Raw genomic sequence first — 17,866 nt, forward strand, 5'->3', positions numbered from 1 at the left:
GCTTGTATCCATAAAGTCTACTGCTTCTCTCAGCACAAATGCCATTCATTTCCCTTGTGAAGCCTTCTCTAAATTTACCAGAAAATCTTGGATGGTTCTTTCTTCTGTGCCTTACTATATATTACTCTATGTTTTTAGTTGACTTGCTCCATTTTAATTCTATTTTATTCTCCTTTACTAAACCGAAAACTCCTTGGAGTAGAGAACATGAATTTTCACATTTTATCCTTGTTATTAGTGTTTGGTACATGGTTGATATTTAACATATGACTGTTAGATTATTTTAACATTTTGCAGAGATATTAAAATATTTTACATATTTCTTTAAAAAACTTAGAATTGTGGGGCCTGCACCGTGTTGTAGTGGTTAATATCGGCGGGCTTCACTTCAGTGGCCCAGGTTTGCAGGTTCTGATCCAGGACATGGACCTACACCACTTGTCAGCCATGCTGAGGTGGTGATCCACATACAAAATAGAGGAAGATTGGCACAGGTGTTGGCTCAGGGCTAATCTTCCTCAAGTAAAAAAAAGGAGGAAGATTGGTGGCAGATATTAGCTGAAGACGAATCCTCCTCACCAATAAAAAGAAATAAATTAGAATTGTAATTCTTGAAATCATGATGTGATTTATTTATCATCTTTATCTATTTGGTTTTATAATTTCCAAGGAAATAAATAGTGCAATGACAGGAAATAATACCTGTCAATGATATTTGTTTTTATCAATTATAACTTGTCCTTAGAATTAAACAAAATATATACTTCTATTTATAAAATGATAGTCTTTTCAGAAGGATGACATATTTATTATTGTGAAAATATCCAAACGTCTCCTGAAATAAAGTTATGAGCTGCATTATAAGTCATTAGATTCACAATTAGTTATTTTTGGCATCACATACGGCTTGAAAATTATGATTCTAAATAGTACTTTAGAGTTTTAAACAATTTAAAAAAGGAAGTGTTTTCTTCAAACAAGCTCATTATGTTTCATTTTATTAACTATTCATCTAAAAGATAGTATTGATTGATACTATATCATATTCAATATAATACTATTGAAGTTTCTCTACATGAACTGTATCCATTATATAAAGAACCATCATCATATTTGGGCTTATTGAAAGAATAACAACATGCCCAACCAGCAGCAGGTGAAGGTCTGACTTGACTCGAACAGACTCCCTCTTTCTTTGAGATAGACAATTATCTAATCTTTATAGAATCCTATCTAAAAAGTCATTACGTTTTCAATTTTTTCATGAGGACCCCACTTATTATACTTGCAAATTCTAGGAGGAGTAAAGTATTTGAAAGGATTTTCATACACTTGTGGACACATCCATTGGAGAAGAGAAGTAATGAAGAGTCTTTGTTACATGTACTTATGTTGTAAGACATACAAATGAAATCAAGCAAAATTAAAGTAGTCTCCAAGATTAGGAAATATGTTTTGCAACATTTGGTGAAATTCAGACTAGACCGATTGTGTGTAATGAGATAACAATGTCTCACTACCACCAGCCCAGCCCAGAGATCTTATTCCTTGATCTCATTCTGTAAAAGGGAAAATTCTGGGGCCCGCTCTGTGGCCTAGTGGTTAAGTTCACGTGCTCTGCTTTGGCAGCCCAGGGTTTCACGGGTTTAGATCCTGGATGCAGGCCTAGCACCACTCATCAAACCATGCTGAGGTGGTGTCCCACATAGCATAACTAAAAGGACCTGTAGCTAGAATATACAACTATGTAATGGGGGGCTTTGGGGAGAAGAAGGAAAAAAAAAAGAGGAAGATTGGCAACATGTGTTAGCTCAGGGTCAATCTTTAAAAAAAAAATTAATTAATTATAAAAAGGGAAAATTCATGTTTTCTTTCTCTTGTGCTTAGGAACAAACAGCCTTGATGAACATCAAATATAATTTTATTGAACCAGTAAACTGAAACATCAAAATATTTCCCAAACCACCTAGAACTAAATTGACATTTTAAGTTACTGCTTCATACTTTTCCTAATTTATTCTTGTTTCTTCTCAAGTAAAGTCCACAGAGCAGCACATCATAACCTGTCAGAAATTAGTTTTAGAATTTAATTCAGTTAAACACAGCATGTCCCCTTCCAGCCATCCTCTGAAAGGCAGGACAAGGACGGCAGCGTGGTTTGGACTTGTACCTAACACTTAAAGAGTCTGAGACTGTGAAGACTAAATGTCACATCTTTGTGTTCATGCACACTGATGGGAGACACTGAGGTTTTCACAAACTTAGTGGAAAATGTGAAAAAGACGTATTTATCAATATAATATTTTATCAAATATTTACTTTTATTTTGTGAGTGACCTCACGGTACCCTGTCACTCCCCCAAATCCTAAATTATAGAGACTTAAATCTGTGTGAAGATATATACAACAGTTATGAGATAGATATTCACTACATAAATGGAGTATGTGATCGCAAATTACTTTTAAACAGTAAGGGCAGGAATCCTGCTGGTGGGGAAGTCATAAAAACTGCTAAATGTCACAAGTCGTGAAATTGTTCTCATTTATGTAGTAGGTTGTTCAGGAGAGTTAGTCTATTTGTTACCTGATTAGAGCCTTCAAATGTCACAGAATGCCTGAATCTTCCAATCCTGGCTAAGGCTTAAGGACAATGGAACAAAATTATATGTAATCAAGCTCCGAATTGTACCATTACGTCAGTCCGGAGGCCCCTTTTGTCTGGTAGCAAGTGTATCTTACTGATTTTAGTGAATTTCTTAGTGTGGAATGAGAGACTACCTTTTCCTCCAGAAAAAGAAGTTTGCAGCTTTGAAAATTCTGCAACCAAATATTTGTGAATTAATTTGGAGCTTAACTGATGCTGTGTGTTTGGTACCCAAAAGCTTGTCCTGAGGAAAGTTTGCAGTAAATTGCAAAAAGTGAAGTAAAAACAAACAAAAACACGCTAACGTAACAAAGATTTTACCCTTTTTTTAGATTTCCATAATTCCTCCATACTCCGTATGAGCCTCTTGGTCATGTATGGTGGTAATTTCTACACGTTGTTGCCATGAGGAGTGGGAGATTTGTTACCTCAGCCACTGCTTTCTTGGAGTGGATACAGAGCCTTGAAGAAGTCATATAAGAAGGAAAGGGAAACAGTGAGCCACATTTTGGGGTTTGAAAACTCATGTTTCACTCATTAAACATGGTACTGACAAGCAAGAGGATGAGGGAAAATAGTTCTGGTATTCTGGGAATTACATATATATTTTTTAACATAAGTTTTACCTTTTCATCATTTTATGTCTAGAAGTTTTTTTTAATCAGGAGCATCAGTGTCAGGCAATACTTTAGAGACAAAAAGCCATGAAGTTTACTTTCTGATGCAAACATTTAAGTTTATGTAGTGGTTTCCAGCCTGAATCTCAGAAAGACTTAGAGAAATTTTAAGGGTTAGTCCTTAAGAAATACACTTCCGGGAGCAGCAAAGAACTCCTGTGAAAACTCAACCGGGGATTAAAAGGAGAGAGTCAAATAGGCATGACCCAGGAAGGAAGGTTTAGCTGTGAGGGGGAAGGAGAATTTTGAGAATAGTGTGGTGAGTTTTCTGTTTTCTTGCGCTGATTGATCTCTAGGTTTGAGGAAAAGGGGGTTGACAATCATTTCTGCAAGAGCAGTTTCAATAAGCTCTGTGTGATGGGGAGTCACCTGTAACATGCTTTGTGATCCTCCTAACAGGGTTAACAGAATGGGAGAGAGGCTTGCCCTCCTATCTCCCCTTCCCATGCTTTCCTTTAAGCTTCATGTCCCTTAGCAACTATGGATGCTTCAGTGCACGGGACCGATGCCCACTGAGAAAGAGTCACATAAGTGATTCCAGGAAGAACTATTAAGCTAGGGAAATACTTGAGTATTGTTAATATGACTTCACGTGTACAAAGAGCCCATGTAACCCTCAATAAATTTAGGTGGCACATTTTTTCCAGGTCCCTGTCTTGATTTTCATCATCTATACACAAAAACATATGCGAAAACACATCTTTTTAAAGTCCTGTAGGTCTAATTCATCACAGACTGTTGTTTTAGGTCAGATTTCTTAGAAGTAGAGCCTGAATGGGAATTCTTATGCTAATGAATCATTGAGAGAGTGTTCTCAAGAGAAAACTCTAAGAGAATGAGTGAAGCAAGTAAGGACTAGGGAAGGGGGTGGGTAAAGATGTGAGTCCAGCTCAGAGGTTTTCAAAATGTGCTCCCCAGATCACACCATCAGCATCATGTGAGAATCTGCTAAAAGGCAAATTCTTAGGCTCGGTTCTATGGAATGAGAAACTCTGCTGGTGGGGTCCAGGAATCTGTGTTTTAACAAGCCTTCCAAGTGATTCTGATGAACACTAAAATTTGAGAATCACTGGTCCAACTGAAGGATCAGGCCTCAGCCTGATCTTACAGAGAACCCTGGAGCATGAATGGCACCACAGACCTGTCCCTATTGGGGGCAATAGCGGCAGTGTTTGTACTCCTGTGAGTTAGTTATTGCTTGCAGATCTGCCCTATGGAGGAAGGCATAGCCTCCCAGACATTTCTGGAGGAGGTGGCTCGCATGGACCGTTCTCAAGGGGAGGATGCAGTAGTGGATTCTGGGAAGCCGCCATTCATAGTAACTGGAGATGAGTCCACTGGTCTGGCAAAGAGCATCTAACTGATGCACCAACAGCGTCTGGTACAATTTTATGTTCTGCCAAATGGGGTTTTGTGTAGATAGGAGAGATTTTGTTACAATCTGGGATCCAGAATTCCAGGATGTCTTCCAGGCATCAAAGAGTCTAATTTTGGTGTTCTTTCTCACTTCATCCACTGTTTTCCAGCCAGCATTCTGATCCCCAATACAAAGTGAAATTTTGAAGCCTAGAGCACTGTGGACCCACAAAGGAAGAAAATAGAAGAAAACTTAATTAGAAGAGCAGGGAGTCCTCATTCTTGTAAACACTCTCTTCAGTAAATATTTATTAAATGTCACCTAAGTGCTAGGGGAAAAAAATTCTTTATTTATAGTTTTTGGGGAGGGGTTAGAGAAGAAGGAATGAAAAGGGACTGCCACCTGGGGGAGGCCTTCTGAGTAATTACAATGATGGAAGAACTTCCAGGAATTGGTCACTTCTCCATATCTGAAGGGAGCAGACTGGTGGCCTCAGAGGACGGAGATGCAGCACAAGGCCCAAAGCGAGAGGTACCAGGACAAAAGAAACCATAGCGACAAAAGAGACCTGGGCCCTGGCATATGTTCTGCCCCGTTGCCGGGCGTTCTCCTGCTTGCTTCTTCCTCCGCTTGTGCTCACTGTTGATACCTGTAGCGTGACAACTCCAGGAGAGTTTAACTGGTAGATCTCAGTCATCCTTGGTCTGGCCTTGCAGCTGCTACGTCGCTATAAGCTTCAAGGCCCGTGTCCTGATAGAAACCTCCCCTGAGAAAAGCAGATGTCTGCTCAGAGCCCTATATTTTGGTCCTTGATTATTTTTAACTCTGCACTTTGATGTTTATTAACCTTGATTGTCTACGGAGTTTGTAGGCTCTTTAAAGGCCAGGAGTTTTCTTACTTGTATCCCGTGTTTGTCCTCCCTCTGGAATCTATCACAGTGTTGGAAAAACAGTGTATACTCTAACAAAAACTTGCTGCATTGATTTCTTTGATTCTATCAAAAGTTTCCCTACTTCTCTGCTTGAAAAAATATAACCGCACTGAAGTAACATATAAATATAAATCAACTCCAACCAGCACAAATAGTAAAAATCTGAAGGATACTACCCGCTATTCTCCAAGCACACACAAAAGCAATGTTTTAACACTTACGTGAGTCTTTGGACCTCTTATCTCTGGCACCATCCTTATATTTTAACACATTACAATTTTCTTTCTTTCTCGGTTTCCCACTGCTGCTGTATTGTACAATGCTTAGGAAATTCATGGGCCACACATAAAATGTTATGTTGAAAGTTTGCATTTGACTTTGGTTTGGCTCAGGTATGTATAAACATAAGCACACTAAAAACTATTATCTGAAGTGTCGAAAGAGTGAGACTGTGTATCTAACACTAAACGCTGCTGAACGTTTGCTCAGTAGAAGTGCCGGCAGCAGATCCAAGCTCCAAGAGTTCTACAAGCCAGCTGAAGCTTTGGGTCATCTCAGGCCTCATCAGGCAGAGCTGATAAATGGCTTTTCTTGTTGAAGAGGAGGATACTGGAGGGTAGTAATGGTTTCAGACAATTGAAATGCAATGACTATCACAAATCATCAAAGGCCAGTGTTGTCACTTTGTTAGCGCTGAGATCAAGAGGCCAAGTCTCAGTAAGCTGCTCTGAGACATGACTATTTATACAGAAACCACTTCTTTTTATCTTAAGGTCCTTCCATCTCTTTAAGGAAAAAGAAAAATCCTTTTCTTTTTTTTATACAAACTCAAGTCTGTTTTCATACAGTTGATTCCTCACTCCTTTATTTCAAAGAAGAAACAAAACTAAGACTTTGTTCTGACATAGCATAAAAGGATATCTTCTCTTCAGTGAGAACGACATCAAGTCAAAAGCAGACAAGGGAATCGTCTGGCTAGCAAACAGCGTGGGATGTTTAAGAAAGGAATACATTACAGAGTGTAGTTTATTGCTACATCCAGGTTATTACTTCCTATGTGGATTGGAGCCAGCTTGAAGGCAAGAACCATCTCCAGGACTTTTGTAAATTCTCACACAGTGCCGTACGTTAATAATTTCAGTGCTAAATTAATAGTGTAGTTGTTTGATTTATTAATTGATCCTCTTGGTTTGAATTGTTTGCTAATTTCTTGCTTGATTTTTCTCCTTTAGTAGGTGGATGCTTCAAATATGACTTTAATCATGGTAATTTAATATATTTCACAATCCCATTCAATGCTAATTCTAGCATTCAGCTCATGCCCAAACCTCTTGTAATGAATTTTTTGCTTAGAAGTTTCAACAATTTTACTTTCAGTATTCTTGCAGACCATCAAATTACTTCAAATCCTATGAAGATGGGCTTTATTAGTTAATCCAAACATTTTAGAAGCCCCATCTTCCTTCAAGCTAATACCTGTGTTTATAACTAGTGAAAAAGATAAAATGATTATTATTTTTCACAGGGAAGGAACCAGGCAGCTTTTCTCCAAAAGCATCTTTTAGTTTATATTCCTTTGGCATTTTAGCCTGTAAATACTAGGATCTCAAAATCATGACCATCCAACCCAGTTCAAGATTTTGTTTTCTTAGCAACTGTTAGAAAAGGCAGATAGTCTATAGCATTTGGATTTGAAATGAAGACAGGAAACTTCAGTGACAAGAAGGTGGTTTAAGGGTTTAGTCTCTTGGCATTCTATGTCATCATCCCCTAAGAACAGCTCTCTGGAGAAAAGACAGGGGGTATGGAGGGGATAAAGGAAGGAGAGCATGAGGAGAAGTCATCAGAAGAAAACATTTAGAGTGGGTAAGATGGATAAAATTACCAAATGGTAATTTCATATAAACAATATACAAAATTCATAGAATTAAAGCAAAAATAATGATTTGCATTTATGAAACCACCCTTCTGAAATGAATTGGTACCTATACGTTTATGAAACAAAAGTGATTTTTTTGGTATCTTGTCATTCAAGAAGGAAAAGATATCATCTTGTTGTTAATCCATTACTACTGAGGTTAAAGAAGGTTTCATATTTGTGAAAGGCTTTCCTCTCCTGTAAAACTCTGAAATTTTCGTGTACTTTCTCTCTCTCTGTCTGTCTGTTTCTCTCTTTTCTGCCTGGAACTTTAGGGGAATTTAAGGACTTTTTGTTTTTTTCTCTAGTTCCAGAGAACTGGTACTTAACGGCTGGCTGTAGGCTTACAAGAGAGACAATCAGGGGAAATTTCAGGATGCATGTGGTCATCCAAATAACCATGGTTAGTGTCTTAGTCAAGGGCACTGTGTTTGTTTGGAATAAAATATTATTTGAACTTGCCTAATAAAAAGCGAATTTGTTTTTTTGTAAGGATAAAACAGGCAATCTCACAGACCTGCAAAGAAGGAACACAAAATAAGATGACTCCGTGGGGAATGAAATTAGAAACTCAGGAAACAAAGTCTTAATTTCTCTCTTTTTCTCTCTTTCAACATAGTCCTTTCCTCTCCCATGGTACACTATGGTATAGGGCCTAAGGGTTCCTTTGTCAAATGTATTAAATGGTCTTCTATAAACTTAAGATGGACAAAGAGTTTGGTGGACACATTGGAAAAACAAGCATGTGGTGATTTTGTACTGTGTCAGTTTAGCTGAACTGGAACTATGTTTCCTAACATTTCCCTCCCTGTAAATTTCTGACCTAGGGTCGGCCACAAGGAAAATATTTGCACGAGGTGTGGAAGGAAAGAAGTGAAACAGCAGGGCTATGCTTTGACAGTTCCTGCAGGGCGCCAGCATCACTGCAGCCAAGTGAGTTGTTGCTGATTTGTTCTGTCACCTTGTTGGCCAGATCCAGAGGCATTTCAGCTCCTGCTTGGCTTCCCTCTTGCAGCTTCTGTGAGTCCTGGACCAAGCTTGAGTGGAGTTCTGTGGCAAAGAGCTCCAGCTTTTTTGCAGATCATCTGTGTTGTTGAGGTTGGAGCTGGCGAGAGACACACATGAATTTCAAATCTGTCTGCATGAGTTCTACACTTTCCTTACTCTCTTTCATACTTTCTGGCCAGGTTTGCTCCCAGACGGTTAGCCTTGCTGACCTTTAGTGATTTCAGGCCCACAACTGGACACAAAGAGAATAGCATTCTCTAGAAGTTTTCACCAATTCCCATAACTGTGTAAAGCCCCTAAATAAACTGCTTATTCCATACCATTCTTCTTCTTTTTTTATGCAATAGTAAATTTTTTAAATTTGTTTTGAAATACTATGCCATTCTAATGGTTGTACTTCCTTGATCAAATCTTAACTGGTGCAGAGATTGATAAGCAAAGCGGTTCTAGGAGAAAGAAAATCTATGAATGGGTTATATGAATTAATTCTGGGTTATCTGGAACTGTTTTTTTTTTTATCTGATTAGATTTAAAGGCATTAGTGACCCTGTTTTCACTGATGAAGAGGACACTGAGAGTTTATGGCATACAGTAACAAAAAATTACTTAAATTATAACCTGTAGGTACTTTTAATCAAGTGCCTACAGAAGGAAATTCTTCAAGTGACCAAGTATTTGCTACCACAGACTATTTTAGCAAAAAAAAAAAAAAGGAAAAACAATGGCATATTGGTTGGTTACTTCTAAATGTGCTAGAGCACTTGGAATAAGAAAATAGTCAGTTCAAGGCTTTCAATTCCCAGAAATAAGTCCAGGTAAGGGAGCAGAAATCTATGACAGCTCTCAAAAAAACTTATCTCTTTAGCTGCAGGGCCAAAATTTGAAATGAAATGAATGCCAACTTCAAAGTCTGTGGGGAATTGATTCAAGCAGATTGAATCGACAGCTTCCCAGTTTCTCTCATGTTAGAATTGGGCATTGACTGGAAAGGAGTTTCACCCTGAGAATGGTTGGAACTATGTGGGCAAATCTGGAGCTAGAGATCTTGAACTCCTAACTTCTGCTAGGCACCCTTTGCCAGTAGAAGGATCCTCCTTTGTCTGAGGAGGAAGTTTCTCCTTCCCTAAAGAATCTTTCATGGTTTTGCAGAGGACTGATTATCCTCCTTAAGACCTTCCCTCACCAACTCTCATTGTTTCTAGAACTATAACGAGACTCAAGACTTATCAGACCCCTACAATTGAATTGAAGCACCAATTCTTTAGGGCATTGTGCAAAGTTATGCTATCCTCTCTAAATAACTATTATTCTTTTGAGAAATAGCTTCTGGCTTGCTACTGAGCCCTTGTGGAGACTGAGTGCTTTATCATGCGCCATTATGTTATGAGGTGACCCAAGCTGCCCATCATGGAGTAGATGTTTTCTGATGTATCAAGTCTTAAAATTGGGCATGCACGTAAGCACTCCATCATCACAGATATGGTAGGCAAGAGACTGAGCTCAAGCAGGTCAAAAGCCATACGTAATGAGCAAGTGGTGCAGATGTCCACGACCCCTACCCCTGCTACACTGCTTTCTTGCTCTTAACTTGTACACACAGTGTGATAGGAAGCTCCCTATGACCAGTTACTGAGGAAGAAAGAATAGGAGACTGGTTTACGGATGGTTCTGCGTGATATGCTGGCATCACCCAAAAGTGGACAGCAGCAGCATTATAATCCCATTTATGAGTAATCCTGAAGAAGAGTGTGGTTAAGGGAAATCCATTCGGTGAGCAGAAATCCAAGCAGCACACTTTGTTTCTCATTTTGCCCAGAAGGAGATATGGCCAGAGGTATAGTTCTACACTGATTCATAGGCAAAAACTCATGGTTTTGATGGACAATCAAGGACTTGAAAAGGAAGACAACTGAAATTTAGTGATAAGAAGTTATAAGGCAGAAGTATGTGGACAGATCTTTCTAAACAGACAAAAAGAGTGTATTTGTGTGTATCACATATAAATGCTCATCAAAGAGCAAACTAACAGTGGAGGATCTTAATAATCTGATGTACAAGATGATCAATTGTGTGGGTATATCAGTCAGTTTCTTTACCTAGCCATCTCTTCCTGGCTATAGCCACTGCTGAGGACCCAATCTGCCAGTAGCAGATCCCTAACATTGAGTCTCTAATATCGCATCATTTCTTGGGGTTATTTATTAGCCATCTACTTAGTGATGAGTTGACTATTGGACCACTTTCTTCATGGAAGAGCCAACAATTTTTCCTCACTGAAATAAACACTTACTCTGGATATGAATTTATCTTCCCTGATAATTCTCTGTGAAAAGCTACATCAGTGTATTACAGAATGCCTGAGTCATCATTACGGTGCTCCACACAACGTTACTTCTGACCAAAGAGCCGTTTTACAGCTAACGAAATATGACAACAAGCTCATGCTTATGCAATTCACTAATCTTAACATATTCCTCATTATCCTGAAGCAGATAGCTTGAAGACTCATTTATAGTACTAGCCAAGTGACATCTTAAGGAAATGGGTAAAGCCTTGTAGATGTGGTATATGCTCTAAATTGGTGACCACTATATGATGTTGTTTTTCCATAGCCAGGAATTACACGATCTATATGGTAGTGGTTCCTTTCACTATTACCTCTAGTGACTTATTAGTGAAATTTTTGCCTCCTTTCCCTAAAACTTTAGGTTCTGATGCTTCCTCCAGGGTTCAGTTTTGTTCTCCTCATGTCAATGAACAAAAGGCAAAGTGAAGGGTTACTACACTGCCTGGTTGATTAGTCCACACTAGTAAGAGGAAATTGAGTTACTACTAAAAATGGGGGAAATGTTTGGAATGCAAGATCCTCTATGATGTTTTTTATTGCTCCTATGTCTCGCAGTCAACATTAATGGAAAACCATAACAACCGAATACAGGTAGAACTGCTATTGATCTAGACCCTGAAAGCACTTTTATAGGCACTTGATCCTCCTTTGAAGAAAAGAAAGTTGGGTCATCCAACCAGGCAGGAAATCATGACCAGCAAAGATGCTTGATAAGAGCAAAGAGAATACAGAATGGGGACTGGGAGAAGTTATAAGTACTAGTCACAGTCATGGGACCAGTTAAAGAAATAAGGACTGTAATTAGTATTTTTTTCTTATTTTGATATATTTGTGTGCATGTTAGCCAACTTTTCTTTCTTTCTCTGCTATTCCTCTACCATCTAACATAATATATATTGATAATGTTTAACTTTATGTCAGTATTTGTGTTTTAGGTTATCAAAAGGGGTGTGTGTTACTTAGCTAGAAGAGAAATTAGCAATTTCCAAAGTTTGTTAAAATGACATAAGGAATTTAATTTCTTATTCTGGAAAGTCATATTTTCAATTGTGTAAGAATGGTTGCATCAAGCTGGGCAGAAGCAAGATTTTATTATTGTCTTTATTTGGAAATTAAATATAGATAAAAGATGTTTGCATGGATGTCAATTTGACAAGGATGGACTCTATTTGTTTTCTACTGTATCAGTCTGGCTAAAGCCAAAATTTTACCCCAAATCTCCTTCTGTTTATGGCCTCAGGTTAGGGTTGGTCAAAAGGAAAATTTGCACGAGTTTGAAAGGTAGAAGTGAAGCATAAACCTTCCCATACTGAAGGTTGGGGTAAGACACCAAACAGCACTGCAACTCGTGCAAATGGCTACTGAGCTTCCAACTCATCTTTTTGTGTGGGGCAGCTGCCAACCTTGCAGCTCCCTCTGCTTCCATCAGATCTCCTCCAGCATCTCTTCACTCTGGGCTGGATACCTGTGCAGCTCCATGGTGAGGTCTTCAGCTTTTTCTGCAGTGTCCTTGAGATTGGATATAGTTTCAGTTTGCCCTTATGGGTACCAATTTATTATTACTTTCTGCTGTCTTGTTCTCATATTTTTTTCCTGATTGCTGTCTCTCGTCATCTATAGGCACTTCAAGTCCATCACCATATATAGAGGCAAGCACCTTCCATGAACTCTGTAGGGTCTAATTCCTATAATAACTCCCTTATTTCATATCACCATGAGTAATATTACTTATTAATTATATTTATCAATCATGAGTAATATTACTCATGGTGATATGAAATATGGTGGTTCTGCTTCTTTGATAGACTCCTAATTGAAACAGTCTACAAAAGACAATTTCTAATAAAGATTCAGAAAAGAACCTCCCAATTGCCATTGCTAATCTGCTCCATGTAGACATCTCATGCTGAGAGTTGACCAATTGCTGAACTTTCTCAATTTCTAATATTGGGAAGTACACATTTAAAGAGCCATATCAGCTGAAAGAGCTGTTGCAGTGAACATCTCTAGATTATGGAAGAGTTATGGGGTCAGCCTTTTTGTGCCTTCACTGAGACAGCAATTCCTGACATGGTAAGTCCAGACATCCAGGATGTATCTGGCAAAGAGCATATGCCTTCACATCTGCTGTTTTCTGTTTCAGAGAACCCATAGTCCCATGCTGTGTAGTTGGTTAAAAATATCCTGCTTTAGAAAGATATAGTGAGGAGGTGACCATGTTGCCCTTTGTAAATACTGTATCCCAAACTAATTGTTTTCTATTTTAAAAGCCTCAGAATTGAGAGTGTACTTTGAACAGTTCATGTGTTGGTTTAGAGAATTCCTACAGGAGCAGCAGTGGAACTCTACTACTGAATGACAGAAAAACCTGGGGGAGGGGCTGGCCCCCATGGCCGAGTGGTTAAGTTCGCACGCTCAACTGTAGGCAGACCAGTGTTTCGTTGGTTCGAATCCTGGGCGCAGACATGGCACTGCTCATCAAACCACGCTGAGGCAGCGTCCCACATGCCACAACTAGAAGGACCCACAACGAAGAATATACAACTATGTACCGGGGGGCTTTGGGGAGAAAAAGGAAAAAAAAAAAACTTTAAAAAAAAAACAAAAGAAAAAAACCTGGGGGAAGTTATGCTGAGAGAGCAAAACTCTGATCTAAATCAAAATCCCATAGAAGGGCCAGTTTTCCCCAGGACGCAAATATTAGTGCATCAGGCTTGGTATCTAGTCTATGACTCCATATTTTGTGGTGATAGTAGGGAGGAATAATATCATAAATGTATTCTGCGGTTTTAGTAAACTATCTTTCAGAGTACTTTATGGTGCTTCAAATTGGTTTGAAACTTATGATCATGTTTCGGAACCCATTTCGGTATCTTTAGCTACATAATTGAATTTTCATCCTGGAACACATAAGTAACAGTAAACACATATTTACTTCTGTAAAAGATATATATCAAAAATATTTGAGTATTTTTACCAAAGATATTTTCTAAATTTAAGGAGAGAGAAAAGAAGAAGAAGGGGAGGCGGAAGAAGAAAAGGAAGGAAGGAGGGTAGGAAGGAAGGAAAGAAGTAAGAAAGAAAAGAAGGAAGGAAGGAAGGAAAGAAGAAAGGAAGAAGGGAAGGAAAAGAACCCATAATGCTTTGTTATACCTAGAATTAATCAAAGAAATACTGGTTTTAATATCCTCAGTTTAGTAACTGTATTTCTTTTTTTTTTTTTTAAAGATTTTATTTTTTCCTTTTTCTCCCCAAAGCCCCCCCGGTACATAGTTGTGTATTCTTCATTGTGGGTTCTTCTAGTTGAGGCATGTGGGATGCTGCCTCAGCGTGGTCTGATGAGCAGTGCCATGTCCGCGCCCAGGATTCAAACCAACGAAACACTGGGCCGCCTGCAGCGGAGCGCGCGAACTTAACCACTCGGCCACGGGGCCAGCCCCTAGTACCTGTATTTCATCTCTTGCCTTTGACAGTTGCGTATTGAATGCAGGCTGGGGAAGGGACTGCTGTCTCTGTCTTGTACAGCCACCCAAGTTTATATTTCTGGAGTCCCTTGCCTACAGAACAAACTCCCTTGCAGGTTGGGTGACATCTCATGGGGGTTTCATTGTACTGTCTTAGAAGGAGGAAATTGGTGCATGGGGAACTGGGGCAAGTATTTGCTGGCAGTAAATAATTATCTTGTATGCTTCGGAAACTTTATGTTTGCATTCAGAATAATATTTAAAAATATAGATGTTAAAAACAAGGTCAGTGAAAGAAAAAATATCAGGAATATTTTTCTACATTATTACACAAATAAGGAAATATTTTTAAAATATCAAAACTAATAGGAATTCATTAGTAATCCTTAGTCTTGAGTTTCTATGTACCACTTATTCTCTCCAAAGGCTTTGGGGACTATATGATCCATTATCCACTAGATTACAGAGACTAATCATAGTCCTGCCCTCGAAAATAATTTCAAGACCCACAGTAAGTCACAGAGATCTGTGTTACTTTCTTTACACCCATCTTCTTTCTGGAGTCCAGAATGAGAAATATTTGGCATAAGTATAATTTGACCAAGCTCACGAAGACAAACCTACTTAAACAGAATGTGAATTTTGTATACTATGTGTACAAAAACTAACACGTAACAAATGATGTTTTAAGTGTTAATCCCACTAAAAATTTATTATTTTCTCTTTCTCCCTGTAATTGTGATTATTGGTTTGGTATATTAACATAAATAAACTCATTTAATGGAAATTCCCTTACATAGGGTGATTTTCATAGGTTTCAAAAGTTGATTATGATAATTATGAGATGTAGCTACAATTCAAACAAAACTTTAACAGTTGTGTTCTGTTGAATGTATCTCTCCTCCACCCCGACACACTCCTACACTAAAAACCCTATGGAGTCAGAGGCATTTGTAGCTAAGGTGACTCAGTTTTCATAATTGAAAATCTAAGTAAATGGAGCTTACAATGTGGAGTGATGAAACATGTACATAATACTGTACTTAATTTTTTTGTGACACCATGTTTCTTTTTCTTTTAGTTTATGAAAGAAAGCAAAGAGATCAATAATGCCAAGTATTTAAAGTTGAATTCTGAAATATACATTAAAGCATTTTTATGACACACAGAGGAGAAATGAGAATGTCTTGTCTCATCTGAGTTCAGTTTTAAGTTTCTTTATCAGCTTACTGTGTCCCCTTAGGAAAGTTTATTAACTTTATGGTTTTTCACCATCTGTAATATGGGAATAAAGTATTTGATACTTAAAGTTCAGTGACTGTGAAACAAAAACCAGGTCATATTTGTGGCATATCATCAAATCTTATGGTAAGAAAACATTCTAATGTACAAAGTTTTATTATATCTTTTCTTTCAAGGTGGAACAGCTCTGAAATTTTTCTAGGATAACACAATTAAAGTGGATCTATAAAGGCTTGCCATATTACCAAGATATACTTCTAGGCGTTTCATCCTCATGTCCCGACAAGTATTGGTAGCCTGTGGACTGTATCCATTGACGGGTACCTTTTTCTAGGGTAACACATGCAAATTGATTACCTTCAATAAAGTTTAAGATTATGATTTATTCCTCAAGTCACTTCAATAAAACTTTTTGCACTTCAATCAGGAATACGGAAAGAAAATTCCCGTTCTTTCCATTGATGGGGACATAGTTCTTGGTACCTAGAAAAGAAGGAGAAAAATATGGGCACCCAATCTCTAAGAATAAAAGGAAAAAAAATATATATATATATAACACATCAAAACTTTTCCATGTTCTTTCAATTTTTTAAAAAAAGTATTATTAAAAGAATTTTTACCTTGTTTTCACTTTAAATGCTTTACAAAATGGTGTGTGGGAGAACTCAGCAGAAAGAAATTGCACAGATTCCATGAACAGGCTGACTGCAGTTTTGAAGTGTGGCAGGTAATTGGAACCTTTGAAAAAACACCCCCCTCCATTTCCATTTCTGATTGCCAAGTTGCCTTTTGAATGACAGTATTGACACAGACGGAGGCAATATGACCAACATTCAGTTTGAAACAATAGCATCTGTAATCCCAGGGTGTTTAATTTGATGTCCTCTTGTCACCTAAACTATTTGGAAAATTTGGCGAGCAGTGAGCATGTGATTTGGGCTGTCTCATATCAGGGAAGCATTGTTATAAAGTTTAACTACGCGGTATTTACATCACCATCCCTTTAGATGACATGATTCAACATGCAATCTCATATTGATACTCTAACTTTATTAAACCCATTAGTAGTGAGATTTCTGTTGTTGCCAGGTAGTTTAATTCAAGATATTTTCATTTCTATGAAGAAGTACATGCTACCTACTGCCTCAAAAATAGACTGCTCAGTCAGAGGAATGGTTTGACTACTTGACTGCCTCTGCGGATATACGGATTAAAGGGTAACTGAGGGTCAACAAATGTCCATTGACCATGGCTAGTATACAGAATACAGCTCTGGTCAATACAGATAATAAACATTGTCTTTTCCTTTAAGCAAAACTACTTTTCATAGAGAGATTTACATCATTAGTATCTTATTACCTGATCTAATCTTCACAGTAACTCATTGGACTGTGTACTATTCTTACGACCAATTTTCAGATGAACAAACTAATGTTTAGAAGTTATATAAACTTGGAAAGGTGACGGATCCTAAAGTGGCAGTGCTGAGACTTTAAGCCAGATCTGTTTGACACCAGGATCCACATCTCAGCTCTGTCAAAACTGGCCCTCTGCATCACCACACTAAGATTACAGGTGGGCCCCAATTTACAAATAATTACACTTTCCAAAAGCTCCCCTTAGCTTATTGGTTAGATCTCAGATTTGAAGGGTAGGGCCCAAAAGCTATCCCACCACTGATATATTGGTATGGATCAGATGAACTGGAGTAGCCAAACACAATTTTCAAAATTCGTGTGCCAGACAGGATCTGGCATATAATTGGGCTTCTAGCCTCATTTCAATCCCTCTCACTCACCCCTCACCACCTAATCCCAGCAGTGCAGTACTATATTCCAAGGAAAAGCCAGAAACTCTGCAAGCTACTGCCAGCACTTCAGAAATAGGGTTCCTTTCGGGGACACCATTCTTTTTTTTTTTTTTTTAAAAAGATTTTATTTTTTCCCTTTTTCTCCACAAAGCCCTCCAGTACACAGTTGTATATTCTTCGTTGTGGGTCCTTCTAGCTGTGGCATGTGGGACGCTGCCCCAGCGTGGCCCGATGAGCAGTGCCATGTCTGCGCCCAGGACCCGAACCAAAGAAACACTGGGCCGCCTGCAGTGGAGCGCATGAACTTTACCACTTGGCCACAGGGCCAGCCCCTGACACCAATCTTATTTAGAGAAATCAATCCCTGCCATGGGAGAAAGAAACTCTTGACCTCCTTGTTACTTTCCTAGCAAAGAATTTAGTAAAGTTCAATTTCCATTAATGAACAGAAAGGTGGGAGCTTATAT

This window comes from Equus asinus, chromosome 23 (genome assembly GCF_041296235.1).
Source record: "Equus asinus isolate D_3611 breed Donkey chromosome 23, EquAss-T2T_v2, whole genome shotgun sequence".
Taxonomy (NCBI): domain Eukaryota; kingdom Metazoa; phylum Chordata; class Mammalia; order Perissodactyla; family Equidae; genus Equus; species Equus asinus.